Source organism: Bos grunniens, chromosome 11 (assembly GCF_055505025.1).
Source record: "Bos grunniens cultivar Pamir isolate PY7600 chromosome 11, Bosgru_T2T1.0, whole genome shotgun sequence".
NCBI lineage: Eukaryota > Metazoa > Chordata > Mammalia > Artiodactyla > Bovidae > Bos > Bos grunniens.
Window position 1 is genome coordinate 11,522,962 of NC_141175.1, and position 16,910 is coordinate 11,539,871.

General features: G+C 53.8%; 1 long non-coding RNA gene and 1 other non-coding gene across 4 annotated transcripts; both read right to left on the reverse strand.

Moving 5' to 3' along the window:
• Nucleotides 1-401: 401 nt before the first annotated feature.
• On the reverse strand, nucleotides 402-15,193 carry LOC147362533 (uncharacterized). Of its 3 annotated transcripts, none has more exons than XR_015136336.1 (5): nucleotides 15,067-15,193; nucleotides 14,770-14,837; nucleotides 12,275-12,572; nucleotides 3,683-3,753; nucleotides 402-1,889 (listed from the first exon to the last, which is right to left on the reverse strand). It is a non-coding gene; the product is annotated as an uncharacterized LOC147362533 (long non-coding RNA). The 3 variants fall into 3 exon arrangements; XR_015136334.1 differs by lacking the exon at nucleotides 402-1,889 and adding an exon at nucleotides 1,928-2,095; XR_015136333.1 differs by lacking the exons at nucleotides 402-1,889; nucleotides 3,683-3,753 and having other exon boundaries at nucleotides 12,050-12,572.
• Nucleotides 12,004-12,116, reverse strand: LOC147362534 (U5 spliceosomal RNA). Its single transcript, XR_015137476.1, has one exon. It is a non-coding gene; the product is annotated as a U5 spliceosomal RNA (small nuclear RNA).
• Nucleotides 15,194-16,910: the final 1,717 nt, after the last annotated feature.

Sequence of the window (16,910 nt, forward strand, 5' to 3'; positions counted from 1 at the left end):
GAGCAGCAAGTGGACGGTCCCTCCCAGGCTGTGGTCCTCGGCCTGCAGACAGCACGCTGCCCTCAGGTCAGCACTTGCCCTCGGTGGCCTCTTCGGTCTCCCCTCCCCAGGACTCCTCAGCACCCCACGCCGGGCTTCTCTCCCCACCTGGAGCAGCGGCTCCTCCTGACCCCTCTCCTCCCTGGTCCCCGGGACCAGTGTCCCCGCTGCCTTGGGAGGCCCCTCAGCTAGGTGGAGACCACGCTGATACCCCTCCGAGTCTTCTCTCCATGGGTTAAAAAACTGGAAGGGGCTTCCCTCCGCTGTCACGTCCCTCGAACCTGCCAGCTGCCCCCTGGGGTCCCCAGTTCCCCAGCTGAAGGACTGGGAGACCTCAGGATAGAAGGGAGCAGAGACCTGACCTGGTCATCATGACGCTCGCAGCCCGGTGAGGCCAAGGGATGGCGGGTGAACCCCCAGGCTGCCCCGCAGTGAGCACCGTGCGAGCCGCGTGGGGACCAGCCTGGGCCTGGCAGGTGCTAGTGGAGAGAAGAGCAGTGGGATCCACAGGGGGCTGGGGACCTGGGGACATGAGATGTGGGGGGCAGCAGACAGCGCCAGGCCAGGCCATCTCGTCAGGCCCCTTGGCAGCCCTGCTGAGCGGGACAGGGTTGGCTTCCTGAGCCGCTGCAGCTCCCAGGGGAGAAGGAAGCCCCTGCTTCCCAGTGTCCCCGGGAGGAGACGCGGTGGCTTCACCACCCGGCCCAGCGTCAGCAGCGTCTGAGCTTCCTCAACAGCGAGGATGGCGCTGCCGTGGGGGCCAGAGAAGGGGCCCTGAGACGGGAGAGGAGGCAAGGCGGGGAGGAGGGCCAGTGCCTCTGCCCCCCGCCCCCGCCGCCCCCGGTCTGCTCCCTGTGCCCACATTGGCGCCCCGAGGGACCACCGCGGCCTCCTGGCAGCCCTGGCAGGACCGTCCCAGCTCCTGGCACGGCTCCCACCACCTCCTCTGGTGCTTCCTAGGCTGTGCGCCTCCTTCCAGGAGAAGCCGCAGGAAAGGAAGGAGAAAGCAGGGGCTTCCTGGCTCGGGGTCAGGGGGCAGAGCCGGAGTCAGAGGGCTCAGGGGGCAGAGCCGGGGGCAGATCCAGCCCCCACACCCGGGCCCGTGAGCTGAGCCTCCTCACTGGGCACAAGCAGCACACCCACCCCAGAGCCTTGCAGGGACCACGGGCCGGGTGTGGGCTGGGTCACAGGCTCCACAGCCTGGCCCCAAACCCGGCCCAAATCCCAGTCCTGTACCCCGCAGCCTCGCTCCTCCAGGTACGAGGCCGGGTCCTCTGTGCCCCGTCTGTATGGTGGGGTGAGACGCCCACTTGCAGCGCTGGAAGCAAGACAGTGAGATGGCAGGTGCCCAGCGCATGGTGCGTGAACCCCTGATAAGTGGCCACACGATGTCGGCGTCCGTCATCTCACTTAGTCCAATTGCCCAGATGCCACGTACTCCTCCAGCAGTGCCTTCCCTGAGAGGGGACCTGGCCAGGCCCGAGCTGTCCCCTCCTGGAGTTGCAGAGTCCAAAGAAGCTGCCATGACAAGTGCCAAGACCAGCTTCCTTGGTGTCTGGAAGGGGGCCACGCAGGAGCCGGGCTTTAGCCCTCTGCCCTGGGGACAGACAGCTGGATCTGGGGGCCCTGCTCTGCAGGCCTGCACCCTGCCCAAGTCCCAGAGCCAGCCTTGGGGGCCCTGCCCTCCTGTCCTTCCTTGCCAACTGATTCCGTGACATGAACGCTCACTGAGCGCCCTCCTATGAAAGCAGCCCCTGGGGTCAGGCAGACAGCGCTCAGATTTCAGTTGTCTCCTGGTCAGTGTGTCCTCGGATGAGCTGCTTTACTTCTTTGAGCCTCCGTCTTCTCTTCTGTAAAATGGGACAATAAAGCCTTCTTCAAAGGAGTCTTGTGAGGACTGGATGAGTTTACTAGGCCAGACGGGCTGGGCTACAGTGACACCAACAGCCCAAAGGCCCCAGTGGCTTTAACACAGCAAAGGCTTATTTCTCGTCAAACAGAGTATGGTCCCGCCATCCTTGGTCTTCCACTGAAGCCTGGGCAGGGGACAGAAGGGCTAGAGAAGGGCAGCAACAATGAGATGCTATGGGTCAAAAGCAACCCTTCCCACCTTCGCTCACATTTCATTGAACAGAATCAGCCACCTGGGGCTGCCTCCTTCAAGGGGACAGAGGTATGTGACCACCCAAGGATGGGGAGTCACAAGTGCTTATAAGCAATTGCAATGTCTGCCACCAAAGATACCCATTCACAGGCCTCCCCCCAAGATTGCACCTCATCTGCAGTGCAATATTTTCCCTTTAAACTGATCCAGGCTAACACTGTTCTCTACCTTAAAGTGTTAGTTGCTCAGTCGTGTCCAACTCTTTGAGATCCCATGGACTGTAGTGTGCCAGGCTCCTCTATCCTGGGATTTCTCAGGCAAGAATACTGGAGTGGCCATACCCTTCTCCAAGGGATCTTCCCAATCCAGGGATCAATCCCAGGTTTCCCGCATTGCAGGCAGATTCTTTACTGCCTGAGCCACCAAGGAAGCCTTCTCCACCTTAAAGTGAAGGTTGCTCAGCCATGTCCGACTCTTTGTGACCCCATGGACTAAACAGTCCATAGAATTCTCCAGGCCAGAATACTGGAGTGGGTAGCCTTTCCCTTCTTCAGGGGATCTTCCCAACCCAGGAATTGAACATGGGTCTCCCGCATTGCAGATGGATTCTAGGGAAGCCCTAATAAAGCCAGGGAAGTTTCTCTACCTTAAACCTCATCCTGAACAAGAATGGCTGTGGAGTCATGGATTCGATGTGCAGCATGTATGCATGTTGGTGTACATTACAATAAAAACATAACTGGGACTCCCCTGGTGGTCCATTGGCTAAGACTCCAGGCTCCCAGTGCAGGGGGCCCAGGTTCAATCCCTGGTCAGGAAACTAGATCCCACATGCTACAACTACAGATCCTGTGTGCCTCAACTAGGACCCAACACCACCAAATAAATAACTAAATAATCCATATATACATAACTGTTCAAACTGAAAAATCTTCCCGTACCTACCCCTGAAATCACATGTGGGACCACAGTCACGCCTCCCATGCTGATGAACATAAGCTAATTTCACACTTTGTCAGTGCCCGCCCCCTGCCTCTTATGAGGCTCTCGACCAAGGTTAGCCGCTATTTTATTCACCATTTCCGGGGTCTAGCCTCAGGCCCACCGAATCCCCATTTTCTAGATGAGGAAACTGAGGCAAAGAGAAGCCTCAGCTGAGGCCATGCAGTTGGAAAGTGATGGAGAGGTTTCCCCACCTCCCACCGACCCCGCATGCTGTCCCCAGCCCTGTTGGGCCTCCATCTGACGCGGCCCAAGTACCCTGGATCCTGAAGTTTCCCCGAGGCCTCATGGAGAGGCCCCTGCTCTCTGGAAAGGCAGGCAGGAGATGGAAAGGGTTAAGCCTGTCACATTGTGTTCCCACCAAACACCTCTGCTTAAACGCAGAATCCCAACAGGGTGGTGTTTGCTGTAAAAGCCCTAAGAGTGATTTGTGAAGTCTCGAAGGCCCGTAATCTCGTCAGCGTAATGGGATTATATTTCAAATCACCACGGCCTGTTCATTACCCATTTAAACTCCTCTGACAGAGGAAAACTTACATAAAACGCACACGGCAGCCCTTGCCGACTTCCCCACTCTCCTTCCTGATTAGACAAACAGATGCTGAGGTCTGGAATGAAAAAATAATGTGCCCATTTATTCATTTTTCTGACAAGTCACAATAGATTTTTAACTGCCAATGAGTGACCTCCCGGAGGGGTGGCAGCTGGGAGGTGGCCGCCGGGCAGCAAGTGGTCATTTCCTGGCCTGGCTGGCAATGTCTCTCGGGATCACAGCTCAGCCAGGCTGAGCCCCACTCCTTGCCCTGTCCCAGTTGGGGTGGGGGACTGCCTGCTGGGCCGCTCAGCTGTCACCACCCAGAAGGGGCCGGGGAGCTCCTGAGGGCAACCAGGACCCAGCCATGGCCTGAAGTCACAGAGCCCAGGCAGGAATCCCAGCCCTGCCTTGATCAGCAGGGTGACTGAGGACACGTGTCATCTCTTGGAGCCTCAGTGTTCCTGTCAATAAAATGGAGACAGCAAGACAGCTCATCTCGGAGGTGCGGGCTCTGGGCGTGTGGCTTCCCAGGGACGACATCCAGCTGGCACCGCCGGCTCTGCCTGGCCTGCCTCCACCGTGACCCCTGGCAGATGGGGCTTTGCTGTCACTTGCGGAGTCTGTGTCACTCTGCTCTGAGACGGTGCCTGGAGCAGAGGTGGGCGGGCGGAGGGGCAGCTGAGTCAGGGACCCATCTCTGTCTGCCCCCCTCCTCATTCAGAAGCCGGACGCTGTCTCTGAAGACTGGTGGCCGGGCGGCCACCAGCGAGATGGGACCCTATGGCAGTGAACGGAAAACGTCTCCCTTCCATCTGTCGTTCAAGGCCTCCCGCCCTCTCCCAGGACACTGTGGGCTCAGCCTCAGCTCGATGACCCTCAAGTCACCTGGTGTCTGGTCACTGGTGCCTGCTTCTCACCCTCCCCCAGCTCCTGTCTCCGATGCCCTGACCCCGCAGACCAGTGGGGAGGGCACCAGCGTGGCTAAACAATGTGCCCCTGAGACCCGGGTTCAATCCTGGAACCTCACACACTTGAACTGTTAAAGGCACAGTCACATCTCCCAGCCCTCTTTTCCTGGCCCTCCAAAGACTCTTTCTGGAAAAAACTCAGTCACAGACTTCCTGAAGGCAAACCCCAGTACTAGGGGATAGGGTAGGCCTGAGTTATCTTTGGGTCCAGCCCAGGGCCTGGCCTGGAGGTGGTAGCAGCAAGCACTCGCTACGTGAACTGACCCTTTCAGCCCACAAACATCTGAGCCCAGGGCCTGGGCAGGGCCTGACCCTCAGGCTGCAGCAGAGACATAGGGGCTGACTCCTCCAAGCCCCCTCTCCTGGCAAGGAGGGTGCACTTTATCTGAGAGGCCTTGGACAGATGAGAGCCAGCAGCTGTAGTGGGAGTGGATTGCAGGCCAGGGCTGGTACCCAGGGAAGCCCTGCTCCACCCACTGGGAGCCACTGAGGGAGGGGGTGGCCAGGTGGGTGAGGGCCAGCCTCAAGACTGAGCTAAGAATCTGCAGAAGAAGGAATGAAAATCTGTTTTCTTGCTGTGTAACCTTGGACTCATGACTCAACCTCTCTGAGCCATCTTCTCATCTGCACAACTGGGACAAAATCTCATCTTCAGGGTCACTGACTTGGTGCACCGTAGGGGATAACAAGTAGCCAGTTGTCAACGGTCAGAGTTGGACCATTAAGAAAGTTGAAAGATGAACTGATGCTTTCGAACTGTGGCACTGGGGAGTCCCTTGGACAGCAAGGCAATCAAACCAGTCAATCTTAAAGGAAATCAACCCTGAATATTTATTGGAAGGACTGATGCTGAAGCTCCAATACTGTGGCCACCTGATGCGAAGAGCCAGCTCATTGGAAAAGACCCTGATACTGGGAAAGATTGAGGGCAGGAGGAGAAGGTGGCGACAGAGGATGAGATGGTTCGATGGCATCACCGACTCAATGGACATGAGTTTGAACAATCTCTGGGAGATAGTGAAGGACAGGGAAGCCTGATGTGCTGCAGTCCATGATCTGCAAACACAGAGAGTCAAACACAACCTTCCAACTATACGACAACAGCAACAAGTAGCCATGGAGATGGTGCCAAGTCACGTACTGGGAACATGTGTGCCAAGGCCTCCCCCTGCCAGTAGGCCTCAGGGGGCATCTCCAGAACCCCAGGGAAGTCCCTTGACCCATCCAGCTGGGGGCCTAGGCCCCCTCCCAGGGCCCTACCACCAGCCCTCTCCCCTCACCGGCACTGCCTGCCTTGCTGAGTAGCCCCGGGCAGGGTTCATATCTTCATGCATTAACTCTATGAATACGTAAGAAATACTGTGAGGCTAATTCTTTTTAAAATGATAAAATTTGTCTATATTATAGCATTCCAGCCCCCAGCTTCCTGAAAGCTAAAACTATTTTAATGTCATATTCCCATGTAAATTTCAGTTTAGAATTTAATACCCTTTTAACATACATTAAATTTTTAGCATTCTTCAAGCCCTTGGTTCTTCTAAGGGCTTAGCTGCTGTGCGTTAGAGGAAAGGGCTGGGGAAGGCTATAAATTAGGAGAGAGAGTTCTAGAATTAGGTTACCCCCAAACCTCTGTGCCCATCCCCATTGTGGGAGTTATTCCTCTGGGCTGAGGAGTATCTGAGTCAAACCCTGGAGTCCTGGGAGGTGTCAGAAGTCTCAGTTTCCTTGCTGGTGTGGCTGTGATTTTATCAAATAAACACAGGGGTGGCTTTATGGGAGGACTCCTCACAACAGCCCAGGTCAGGGTGCCAGATGGCCTGGCGCCGGCCACAGTCAGAAGCCTGAGCTCTGCAGTCCAGTTGCCCAGCTCAGATCCGACTTCCGCCACTTGCCTGAAGGTGACCTGGACGTGTTCTCTGTGCCTGTTTTCTGGCCCCAAAATGGGGCCATGTCGGAGTCAGTGCACAGACTATGTTATGAAAGGGGAGGTTATCAGCTTTGCAGAGGTGACCGCCAGGATGCACTGGCTGGCCTGGCTAAGGGCTCCAGGGTGATGACGTATGGGAGCCAGAGCAGATCATTTTAACTGATCTGTATCCCCACTCCAGCTCCTAGACTAAGACCTAATCCCCCAGCCATGGAGATGCCCAAGGGTGTCTCTGCAAAGACCCGTGATTGGCCCATGGGCTGTAGCTTCCCACTAGTCCCACCAGTTCCCTCTTGGAGCAAAGCCAAGGACAGCCAGGGGAGGCTCTGAAAATGACAGGGAGGAGTGTTCATGGCAGTCTGGGTGGAAAGCAGGGTGGGGTCGTCATGCCTCCCTGGGCTCAAGGGCTGAGGGCTGCCTGGGGCACCCAGCCCACCAGCCTTGAACTCTGGGGTCTCGGGCTGCTCTGGCCTGCCCACACCCCCTGCCATGGGTCACCATGCCAGGCTCCTGAGTGAATCCCTCCATGTCTCTGAGCACCCATCTGTGAAATGGGGTCAGAAATAACAAAGCCTTCCTGGTGAGAAGACCCAGCACAGTAGGAGTCATCACCCACAACTCGATGTGTGGTGAAAGGCTCGCCTGGCCATCCGTCCAAGCAATCATTAACCAGAATGAGAAATTTACAGTATGAAGACCTGAAATCCAGTGAGATGATGGCTCTGCTTTCTAATCACTTTCAGGGGATGATATAATGCATTGATCGAAGGAGATGAACCACACTTTGGGCTCCGACCAGTGTCTGCAATGAAAGCAGTAGGCTTGTTAACCTAGATTTACAAAGTGCATCTCCAACCTGGTGAGAAGGAAGGCCTGGCGGGAGGAAGATGCTGCCAGTGTGTGATAATGGGAGGACCCGGGGTCCAGGTAGGGATCCCCCTTGAGCCTGCCCCAGAAGAGGCCCAAGGGATCCCTCTCCAAGCAGCCACCAATGAGTTGGCTTCCTGGTGCGGAGTGAGTTCCCCGACTCTGAGGAAGGTAAGTGCTCAACCTTCAGTCAGGAAGTGTCCACTAGTGCCTACCTTGTGCCAAGCCCAGCTCCGGCCAGAAGGTACAGAAATGAGCTGACCCAGAGCCTCCCTTTGGGAACTTGTGGACAGCAGGGCCAAGAGAGTCCCTGGAGCGTGGGTGACCAGAAATGGAACAAGAGTGGAGGCAGACACCTCCTTCCCCTCATAGAGCCCTTTGCAGCTGGGGGCTGGGAACACTCCTGGATCCGGTGGATCCAACTGGAAGATGGCAAGCTGGTGGACGCCGGGGGAGGTTAGATTCTGAGGCAAGAAACCCCAAGAGGAAGAAATCAAGCAAGTGGAAGGAGAGCAGCCAGAGAGTCCAACCCCATCCGTGTGGATCAGCGTGATTGAGAAAGGGCTCCTCGGCTCCCTGTGGGCTTAGGAGTCCTCGCTGCTGGGGACCTTGAGGCCCGGGGACTCAGTGTGCACAAAGACCTCTGCCAAATGGCCGTGTTGATCATTACCCAATAAATCCTCCCTGTACTGTGGAAGGTAGGGCTCCTGAGGGCTTCTGCCCAGATCACTGTTCTCTCCCATCCGTGTTAGGAAAGGAAGCCTTTGTCTCTGGGGAGGGTCTAATCTGTGCCCCTCCCTAGGATGCTGTGAGGGGCTCTTGGGAACAAGACCGACGTCCTAGGCTCTCACAGAGCAGTGCTAAGATGACACTCGCCTCCCATAAGACCAGCCTTTCATCAGCGTGCGTGTCAGCAGCAGACAGACCTTCGGCCAATGCCTGCGTCACCCTGATCACCCGCAACTCCACTGTCCCATGTCTGGACCTCACTCTCTGCCCCAAGAAGGGCATCCTCCAGGTCAGCTCCAGACTGTTCCAGGCTTTGGAACCTCAGAAGGAGGGACTTCTTATCCCCATGCATATACACAGGACAGGACAGGGGTCTGGTTGGCCTGACGGCAGCCACATGTTTATCCTTTGGCCAATCCCTGTGGCCGGGGGCGGGCCGCTGTGAATGGCAGCGCTCCCAGGACACGGGGATCGGGGCTGGACCCCAGTCACCAGAGCAGAGGAAGTGGGGCAGGTAGAGTCCATGGATCTCTTCAGCAGTTGCCGTGTACCAACCACTGTGCTAAATACCTACTCAAACAGTATTCTCAAAATTCCCCTGAAGCAGAAGCTCATGGCATCCTTCCACAGTAACAAGACCTAAAGGCTAAAGAGGCTTTGCCCCGTGAGGAGGACCCACTTCTGACTCCAACCCCAGTGCTCCCCCTCGTGGGCCACCTCCTCCACATGGGCACGAGGGAGGCGAGGCTTCCCTCCAACCACAGCGTCTCTGGGGAATGGTGGGCTGTGTGAGGGTGTGTGTGTGTGGTGTGAGTGTGTGTGCAGTGCACGTGGTGTGTAAGGCGTGTGTGTGTGTGGTGCGAGTGAGTGTGGTGTGTGTAACATATGGTGTATGGTGTGTGTGGTGTGAGTGTCTGATGTGAGTGTGTGGGGTGAGTGTGGTGTGAGTGTGTGTGGTGTGTATAACAGGCAGTGAATCATGTGAGTGTGTGTGTGGTGTGGTATGACTGTGTAGTGTGTGTGGTGTTTGTGTATGGCGTGTGTGGCACGAGTTTCTGGTATGTGTGTGTGATATGAGTGTGTGTGGTGTACAAGGTGTGTGTGGTATGTGTGGTGTGTACGTGTGTGAGGGAGCATTTACTCCATGAGCCGCCTGCCCCTGCCCATCCCTGCTCCCCCCGTCCTCACACACCTGTGCTCGGGGCACAGCGAGCCTGGCGGCGTCTGCTCTCGAAGGAGGCCGTGAGGGTCTCTAAGCAGCCCCTTCCCTACCGCCGAACAGCTGGCCACCATCTTGGCACACATTCGCCTGTCACATCTGATTTGCAAAGTCGTGTCTGTAACAGACCCACAGGAGCGTCCAGTTGGGGCTTTTTCAGGTCAAGGAATATTTTACAGAGTCTCTAGTTCTTCAGAGGAAAAAAAAAAGTGTGAACAGCCCTCCTTCTCCATTGCCAGATTGACACTCTTAGCGGTGGAATGGTCCTCCCAGCCACCCTGGGCTAAAGCCTTGAGAATCACCTGAGGTTCTGGCATGATCCCATTTTACAGATGAGGAAATCGAGGCTCAGAGGAGTCCTGTCATTTCCCCAAGGTCACATAGTGACTAAGAGCAGAGCCAGGATTTGAACAGGGCCCCTTTGGCCCCTCAAGCCACAGCTCATCGCCATCATGTCCACAGCCTCCCTGCAGATTCCTGAGCTGAGCTGTCCTTGCTGGTGTGACTCCAGGACCTCCTCCTCCAGGAAGCTTGCCTGAGCTGTCATGGTCCTCCTTGGCCCTTCGAGCTTTTACCACTGACTACAGTCTCTGTTTTCCAGAGCATTCTGGGAGGGGCCCACCAGAGCTGAGCACTTTGATCCCTTGAAGGCATCAACTTGGCCAAGGTGCTTCCACTGCCTGGAGCAGAAGCCCAGGAGGATGCAGGCTAAGCAGGTTCTTTTCCTGCAGGAACCCCCAGAGCCCTCAATGGGTACCATGTACCATGCGCCAGGAAGGACTGACATATGCAGTGTTTCCCAAACACCATTTTTTTTTTTTTTTTGCCAGAGCCACATATGGGTCACTCAGAACTTAGAGTGACCATGCTGTTCCAGGCAGCTCAAGGTAAGCAGGGTCAGGTGCAGCCTGAGAGCAGACCAACTCTGCCACCTCTTAGCTGTGTGGCCTCAGGCAAGTTGCTTTACCTCTCTGAGCCTGTTACTCTCTACACTTCCACGTGGCTCATCAGGGCCACTCCATCTTCATCCAGGCAGCCATCATCACCATCATCCAGCAAAAGCCTCTTCCCAGGCCTCTCTCGCTCCCGTCTGTCTCTCATTCCCAGGTGTGATCTCTGGGCCTGGAGGACTGAGTTTGCCTTGCTCTGCACTCACAGTAACTCCAGCACCAGAGCAAGCCTGGCACAAAATAATGTTTGTTTAATGGATGGAAGAATGAGTATTCCTACATGAGTGCTTTGAATTTAATACGAGGCAGGCATGGCCCGGCACAGCAGCCCACAGCCACGCCCCTCTCTGACCCCCATCCCTATCCTTCTACAGTTCAGTCTGCTCTGAACCTTAAAGGAAGTCCAAGTCTCATTCAGCAAACATTTATTCAATTTGAATAATTATATCCTGTTGGGAGTTGGCAGATGGCAAAAGATGACTGGGAGAAACTCTTTGTCTTCTCGTATAAAAAACAGCCTCTCTCTCTCTAGAGGAGACGAGAGGCTCCAAGCCTGGGCTCTGCGCCCCCAGGCTTCATGGGCTCCTTGCCTCTACACTACACCACCGTGGCAGGATCATAGCACCTGTGCCCATTGCACTGATGAGGAGAGTAAGACTCAGAGTTCTCAGTAAGTCGCCAAGGTCATACAGCTAGGGGGAAGTGGGGCAAAAAATTTGACCAGGTTTCATCTGATCCCAACCCTGCAATCTCAACCCTTCATAGTTCTTGACTGAGAGGCATGTGACACTGTAAATAATGCCATTCTGTCCTAGGTTGCCTAGCTCTGCTTCACTCCCTATTTTTGTGTGACACTAAGCCAGTCATTTCACCTTGATGAGCCTCAGTTTCCCCATCTGTAAAATGGGGCTAATAATCCCTCCTCTACAGAGTCATGACAATTACATGAGCTAGTAGATGGGAGCAAGATGTCAGAGGTAGAGCCAACTTTGTGACTGTGTATGGTCAGAGGGGCAGAAACAGCTGGGAAGTGTTTGCCTCAAAGATGAAGCTCTTGGCTGAGCCTGAGGAATCAGTGCCAGTGCAGTGGCCAGCATATAACAGGTGATCGATAAACTTTGATGGAATGAATGACTACCTTCTGCTGGTGCTGCCAACTGTCCTGGAACATGGACAGAGGCACAGAGCTTGAACAAGGGTTCCCTTGGCTAGACACTTAGAATACAGGGGATGCAATGGAGCAGGACAGCCAAGACCCATTCTCCAGCCTAGGCCAGGACAGCCTAGACCCATCTTCCAGCTTCATGGGCTCTGCGTGGGCACATGAGCCTCGGTACACATGGCCAAGACAAGTGCCACACAATCAAGATGGCTGCCTCAACACTCAAGATGGCCACCACACCTGAAAAGATGGCTGCCACACAGCTGCCACAGCTGCCCCAAAAACCAGTGTCCACGGGGTACCAAGAGCCCCACTGTGACTGGATTCAAAACAAAAAAAGCATTAAGTGTTAAATTGTGACCAGACTCCAAATAGAGTGAGTCAAAACTCAGGCAGGGCAGCCTAAACTCTCTCAGGAATAAGAATCCAGTCAGCCCATCCCTGTGCCCCTGAGAATGCTGGGTAATTACTTTTTCCCTTTTGTCTGTTTTCTTTTCGAAGAACCACCAAGAAGCAGCCTCAAAAATCAGTTAAAGCTTCCAAAGTGCTTCTTTCCCCAGAAATCTTTTATAAAAGGTGAAAGATTTACAAGACCTGAAGAGCAAACCAAGCAGGATAATTGTTTTTGGAATGACCCCAATATTTTCACCCTGGCGACCCCGGCTGGGCATCTTGCCCCGTATTTATGGTTCCTGGTCCTCTGCGCACCACCGAGTGACCTTTCTGAGCCCCCTCTGTGAGCCCCCAGTCCCTTATCGGGCCTGTAACTCACCCTGACGCTATCTCTCGGGAGGGTCTTCTGCACTTTAATTTAACTCCCCTCATCGTTATTTCCCGGACTTCAAGGTTTTCTCTTTCGAATTGCCCTTCCTGGGACAAGCATAATCTGTTTGCCATCAAGCCCAATAAATATGTTTGTGCGGGAGATGGAACCGTTTGGGGAGAGTGCTCAGGCCCGGGAAGCCGCCTCCGGCTCTCAGCCCCTTCTGGGCAGCGATGGCTGGCATGTGTGTCCTTGAGCCTTGGTCCTGGCGGGAGCCACTGCCTCAATTCTGAGGCCGAGTGGCCGGCTGTAACAAATAAAGATATAAGACACCTGGTTAAATTGGAATTTCAGATAAACAATGAATTTTTTTAGTATAAGTATGCCCCCATTCAATATATGTTTTAAAAAAATTGTTCACTGTTTATCTGAAATTCCAATTTAACTGGGCATCTGGGTTTTATCTGGTATCAGCTTCTGGGGGCCATCTCTCTCACTCCCCCGAATGTAGATGAATACACTGGAGAGTGTTTATTTACCAGTGTTGCCATAACAAAGTACCAGAGACTGGGTGGCTTAAACAAAAGAAATTGTTTTTCTCATACCTCTGGGGGCTGGAAGTGCAAGATCCAGGTAGCCAAGCAGGGCTGGTTTCTTACAGTCTCTCTCCTTGGCTTGCAGATGGCCCCCTTCTCCCTGAGTTCTTACACGGTCCTCCCTCTGTGAGTGTCCTAATATCCCCTGCTGAAACAGTCCTGTTGGGTCAGAGCCCACCCTAGTGACCTCACTGTAACTTAATTACCTCTTCGAAGACCCTGCCTGCAAATACAGTCACATTCTAAGGTACAAGGGTTGGGCCTTCAACACATGAATTTTGTGGGGACACATTTCAGTCCACCACGAAGGGCGTTTAACTCCCTCCCACCAGAAAGCTCCAGAGTCTGGGCTTACTTCAGGGCAGCCCTGGAAGCCAAGAACCTTGCCTGTCCACCCACCGTAGGTTCTGCAGAGCCTGCAGGGCCCTGGCTCAGAGCAGGCCCAGCACGAAATCTGTCAGGGTCCTGTCAGATTCACCCCCACTCTCTCCCGACTTCACCATCCTGGCAATACTGAGGGGTGCCCCCACGACCCTGCAAGCAGGCACCGTCAGTCAAGGAGTGCGGAGAAGGGATGAGGCACAGGAGCACAAAGGCAACTTGAAATTATTGAAATTATCCAGCCCTAAAGTGTTCTTGCCTGGAGAATCCCAGGGACAGGGGAGCCTGGTGGGCTGCCATCTATGGGGTCGCGCAGAGTCGGACACGGCTGAAGCGACTTAGCAGCAGCAGCAGCAAAGTTGTTCAAACCTGCCTACCCTGGTGTTTTGATACTGTATCACAGCCATGAAAGATATTACCTTTGGGGATAGCTTTGGGGGAACGGTATCCCAGACTCTTCATACTATTTCCCAATTTCCTGTAAGTCTATGAACAGTGAATAGTGCGACCCCATAGCCCAAGAATTGAACCAGGGTCTCCTGCGTTGCAGGCAGATTCTTTACCAGCTGAGCTATCAGGGAAGCCCCTGTAAGTCTACAATTAATGTCAAAAATTTTTTTTTTCATTTAGAAAAATTTTAGATGAGAAATGTGTTGAAGAAATCAGAGCCAAATCTATGTTTGCCTGTGTGCGAGCCAAGTCGCTTTGGTCGTGTACAATTCTTTGTGACCCTTTGGACAATAACCCTCCAGGCTTCTCTGTCCATAGGATTCTTCAGGCAAGAATACTGGAGCGGGTTGCCATGTCTTCCTCCAAGGGATCTTCCCAACCTAGGGATCGAACCCGCTTCTCTGATGTCTGCTGCACTGAGGCAGGTTCTTTACCACTAGCATCACCTGGAAAGCCAAATCTATGTTTACATGAAGTTTATTAAACCCCAGTGAGAACAGAAAACATTCTAATGATCCAGGTTGAACTATGAAAATATGATAGATACAATTTATAAACTCAAAGAACTTGAGTGGGAAAGTTAATACATAATAAGTGGGCCGTCTCTGGGGTCACACAGAGTTGGACATGACTGAAGTGACTTAGCAGCAGCAGCAGCAGCAGCAGTGTAAAAGAGGCAACACCAAAACAAAATAGGAAAAATGCATAAATATTGGCTAATTAATGGATACATAATAAAAAATAATTTAGTAAATAAGAAATAGATAATTGGATAAAGCAATCACCTCGTATCTTAATGCTGGCTGATTTTCTCTCCTAACCCCAAGACTGACAGATTTTCTTTGCCTTTATCCAGTCATGTCTCTCTTTGATGTGAAGGTTTATTTTTACTTATTTTTAGAATAGCCCATTAGCTTCTAATATTTCTAAATATTATTAAATTAGTGTCGGCTTCTGTACTAGATAATCCACATGAAATAAAAAAACAAGTGGAAAAAAGAATGGAACTACGCCTTAGAGAAAATGGTACAAGAGCAGGAAAGTTTAATCAGGCAGTGTGATGAGACAAAGGCTTACCCCAGGAGGAGCGGCTGCCACACAGGAGGGCCTGTCTGTCTGTCTCCTCACCTTCTTATTCTCAGAGCCTGGCACAGAGAAGGCATGCAGTAAATATTTGTGGAGTGACTGACTGACTGAGTGACGTCTTGGTTGGTCGTCTGCTCTTGGCTTCCCTGGCTGATGAGCCCCCACAAGCTGGGCCCCTGAGGCCTGGTCTCCAGAAGCAAAGTACAGCCATTCCACTCCCACCAAGGCCCTGCCTGTGTCCTGTAGCCAGGGGCAGCCACCCCAGTCCCTTCCCCAGTGCCCTGGCACCTGAGCAACCACCTCTCTGGGTCCCTGGCTGCAGCAAAGGGAGGTTGCCCAGGGCAGAGAGCCAGCCTGTGCCTGCCCAGGAGGCCCGGCCCAGCTGTTTGGGGAGGCCACGGGCCTGTAAAGACACAGTGCTTCCGCGAGGTTCTCCTGATACAATAAAAGATTATCAGCTAAATAAAACAAGGAGTGACTGGGGCCACTATGCCCTGTTGGATTGAAATCGTGTGAGCAAAGTGGTTTTCTCTGAGAGATTTATTTCCTGCACTGGCTTCAGGCAGCTAGCCCAGCCGGAAAGAACAGGGTTGGTCTCCCTCCATTGGGGTTGGTGGGGAGGACACGCGTTTTTATTTAATCTTCCAATGAGCTGGAACAGTGAAGACAGCGTGAATGGACATTAATTCTGAAACAAATTATTAAAGTGCGATCTGGGATTCCGGGAAAGCCATCTACCCCCTGCCTGTCTGCCACTTCCCCTCACCCAGGCCATAAAATCCCTCCCCTCCACTCAAACCCCAACACAGGGTTTCCCATCCAGAGAAGACAGGCCTGGAAGTGACCTGAGCCCAGGGCCAGTGGAGTATCGGCCTGGCGGGATGGCCTCTGCCCTCCAGCTGACACCATCTTCCTGCTGGGCCTTGGCCCCCCAGAGGGACTCCCTACATTTTGTTCCCTCATTACCTGTATCTGTGATCAAGGATGCCCCAGGCAGAGATAGCCACCACCTCCTTCTCATGGGCTCAACCTTCATCGGCCTCCACCAGCTCTGGCCCCCTTCCTCACACCCAGCCCAGCCCCGGCCAGCAAGGACCTCACTACCATCCTAAACTGTCTGGCATTCCACACTCCACTGCTGGGCACTGCCCAGGCCCTGCTCATCTGAGAGGAAAGTGATCTGGAATTCAAGGAGGGAGCCAGAAAGCATGAGCTGGGCGATCCAAGGCCTCTGGGTGGGTCATGGACACAGAAAATGTCAAGCCCAGCATCCCCTGGTGGCCAGTCTGGGAGAAGGGAGGCAGCCAGTACTGAGTAACCTCTGTGGAGAGGGTACACCAGGCACAGGGTGGTAGACCAAGGGGCATCTCAAGTCAGTTGAGTGCTGGAGGAGTTCAGAGGGGCTTCCAGAGACAAGACCCCTGACCTGGGCATGGAAGGAGGAGGAGGGGTACAGCACCCAGACCCAGAGGAAGCAAAACTTCAGAAGGTCTGGAGGTAGAAAGAACATCTACTGCTGCATTCAAGACCTATTACAGTAATGATAATCACGATGGTTAAAATGCACGGAGCACTTCCTGTCTGCTGTGTCACATGCTTTACACGTGTTCTCAGATTCTAATCTTCCCAACAACCCTACAAGGATGCTACTGTTGTTTAGTCACTAAGTCTTCCCTGGTGGCTCAGTGGTAAAGAATCTGCCTGCCAAGCAGGAGAGGCAGGTTTCACCTGTGGGTCAGGAAGATCTCCGGGAGAAGGAAATGGCAACCAGTATTCTTGCCTGGGAAATCCCATGGACAGAGAAGCCTGGTGGGCTACAGTCCATGGGGTTGCAAAAGAGTCAGATATGACTTACCAACAAACAACAGGGAGGTAGGAACTACCAATATTCCCATTTTACAGATGAGGAGACTGAGGCTCAGAGAGGCCAGCTGCCCAAAATAGTATGTGGGAGAATTTGAACCTAGGTCTCTCTGACTCCAGAGACAAGGCCCTACCACACCCTGCCTCCCCTGGACCCCATGCAGGCTCCCCCCACTGGTCTATGTTGGGGTGGGCAGGGCAGCATGCAGATCAGCAGGCTTTGAAGCCATGTCTGCACCAGCAAGTCAGAGCATGGTCAAACCCACTTG